Source organism: Schistocerca serialis, chromosome 4 (genome assembly GCF_023864345.2).
Source record: "Schistocerca serialis cubense isolate TAMUIC-IGC-003099 chromosome 4, iqSchSeri2.2, whole genome shotgun sequence".
NCBI classification, from domain to species: Eukaryota; Metazoa; Arthropoda; class Insecta; order Orthoptera; family Acrididae; genus Schistocerca; species Schistocerca serialis.
Genome location: NC_064641.1, coordinates 603,804,719 through 603,807,635, shown reverse-complemented (window position 1 = coordinate 603,807,635; position 2,917 = coordinate 603,804,719). Strand labels below are relative to the sequence as shown.

Below are 2,917 nucleotides of genomic sequence, written 5' to 3'. Positions count from 1 at the left end.
GCCAATCAGCCAGTGATTCAAAAGGCTTTTCGATATGACACTAATATCATTTTCGATTGCTTCCCGTCTCACTCAACCCCGCCCCCACCCCAAGAAAAGGTCCTTACTCATCTATATTTTCCTGGCTGTCCGAGGGGCGTCCAATAAGTAATGCAACACACTGGAAAATTATCGAATTACTGTGCTGATGAAGCTCTTACGTTATTTGATTTTCAAACAGCTATGCAGAACTGAACGTACTCAGACATTTCTCTCTTTAGAATGAAATTTTCACTGTGCAGCGGAGTGTGCGCTGATATGAAACTTCCTGGCAGATTAAAACTGTGTGCCGGACCGAGACTCGAACTCGGGACCTTTGCCTTTCTCGGGCAAGTGCTCTACCAACTGAGCTACCCAAGCACGACTCACGCCCCGCAAAAGGCAAAGGTCCCGAGTTCGAGTCTCAGTCCGGCACACAGTTTTATCTGACAGGAAGTTTCATAACAGCGCACACCCCGCTGCAGAGTGAAAATATCATTCTGGAAGCATCCCCCAGGCTGTGGCTAAACCATGTCTCCGCAATATCCTTTCTTTCAGGAGCTTCTGCAAAGTTTGGAAGGTAGGAGGCGAGGTACTGGCGGAAGTAAAACTGTGAGGACGGGGCGTGAGTCGTGCTTGGGTAGCTCAGTTGGTAGAGCACTTGCCCGCGAAAGGCAAAGGTCCCGAGTTCGAGTGTCGGTCTGGCACACAGTTTTAATCTGCCAGGATGTTTCATTTCTCTCTTTACTTATTCTGATCAACACTAAACTGACACACAATATTTTTAGCGCAACGCAATCTGACTTTCAATAATCCCTACAAAAGAATGGTCCTGACTAACTATGACCTATACCTTTTATGAATCACTTACTTCACAAAAATCTTCGTTGCTCGAACTACTGCAATACAGCGAGCGCCAATACTGCCAGCTAAATAAAAGATTCTAACTACTGAAGGCACTAACTACTGATAGGCAGAGTTAGTAAATGAAAGATTTTGATAGAGAACAAACAATGTATTTACCTTAATAATATTCAAAAGTCATCATATATATGTCTATCAATTCATGACAACCATCTTTACAGATTTCCTTTTTCTGGTGGACACACGTCCAGATCGTCCACTTATAGTAACCTCTCAAAACTCTGGCATCTCTCTCCACATCCACCACTACTGGCGGCTCACTTCCAACTGCCCAAATCTACGAGCTGTTCACATCCAACAGCGCAACACAACAATAGCGAATATTCCAACAATGAGTCCAACCAGCCACAGACTGCACACAGCACAGTCAGTGATTTTCATACAGAGCGCTACGTGGCGTTACCAACATTAAACCCTAAACAGCTTACTCACACATTTGCTCTCTCGACCAGTTCCCGTTGAAAAAATGTGGAATTTGTTCTGCGACATCGTGGATTACTCCTACATCAACCCGATGGGTTGCGGTGCTATACATAGCCTTCAAAATGGCGCCATAATGGAGATGAGTTCAAAGCAGGGAACTGTCATTAAGTTTGAAAGCATTGCAGATATTCGAAGGCGCCTGCAGAATATCTACGAAGACCTCGCAGTGAACAAAAGCACGGTGAGACGTTGGGCGAAGCGTCTGTTATCGTTGCAACAAGTTCGCGCAAACCTGTCCGAACTCCTCCGTTCTGGCCGGCCGCACAGGTCTGTGACTCTTGCAGTTTTGGAATGTGCGGACGCATTTGTTCGATGTGATCGACGGATCACAATCAAACACTTCGCTGCTCAACAAGACGTCTCTCTTGGTAGTGCTCAAACGCGTGTCCACCGTTTGGGCTACTCAAAAGACGTGTGTCCGCTTCGTCCCTCGCCGACTAACAGATGACCATAAAGAGCAACGAACGATCATCAGAGGGGAATTACTTGCGCTTACGAGGCTGTTTCTGGCAGTTTTTAGTCGAACGTCATCACAGGCTAGGAAACATGAATTTAATTCGAACCGGAAACAAAACGGCAATCAACGGATTAGCGCTACACAATCTCTCCTCCGAACCCTCAAACGGTAAGTCATGGCGACAGTCTTCTGGCAATATGAAGGACTTATTTTCTTTGATGTCTTCCCTCATGTGGCAACGATCAGCACTGAAATGTTTTGCTTTTACCCACAGGAAACTGAAGAAACGACTTAAGTGTGTTCTTCGCCACAAAAATGCAAACGAACTTCTCCTTCTCTGTGACAACAACGCAATGTCTCACACAAGTCTACGCACACGAGAGCAACTCACAAATCGTCGCTGGACACTTTGAATTGGGGAAAGAAACAAGTTTGTTTTTCTTTTGTTTCGTATGCCGGTTTTTTTTTCTTCAAAACGAAATGTGGCAAGAGAAAACTTGAATCATTAGGAACTGAATTAATGGTGCCCTGAAAATTTTGAATTTACCTGTCCCTTTCAGTGTATTCTTTGTGGCAATACAGTCTATTTTTCCTATCTCTTTCATTACTATTTCACAAGGTTTGGAGGAAGCGTGATAGACGTTCTGTTAGTCGTTCATATTGTCTGTAGACGACATTTTGCTGCGGACATCTACAGTATGCTGAGCTTCTAGTCATCGTCTGTCAGGAGGAAAGAAGCGACTATCTGGTTTATTTAATAATTGTAATTGTACTGTGATCCGTAATTTCGTACTGTAATTCAAAAAATCAATTCTATAAAATATACTAAGACAAAAAACAACAAAATTATTTATATTAAATAATTAAATATAAAAAAATCAATACTGAGATGAATTGTGATTGTTATTATTTTGTTGCTGTTACTGTTGGTTGTGGCCAGCAAAATTTTGGATTTGTTGCTGACTATACTGAGGCTGTTAATTAGATTGTTTCGTCTGTTGTAATTATTCTGTTACCTCTGACTATTGCCGTATC

At 43.0% G+C, this 2,917-nt stretch overlaps 1 non-coding gene across 1 annotated transcript; it reads right to left on the bottom strand.

Annotated features, from left to right (window-relative positions):
• Positions 1-325: 325 nt before the first annotated feature.
• Trnas-aga (transfer RNA serine (anticodon AGA)) lies at positions 326-400 on the bottom strand. Its single transcript has one exon. It is a non-coding gene; the product is annotated as a tRNA-Ser (tRNA).
• Positions 401-2,917: the final 2,517 nt, after the last annotated feature.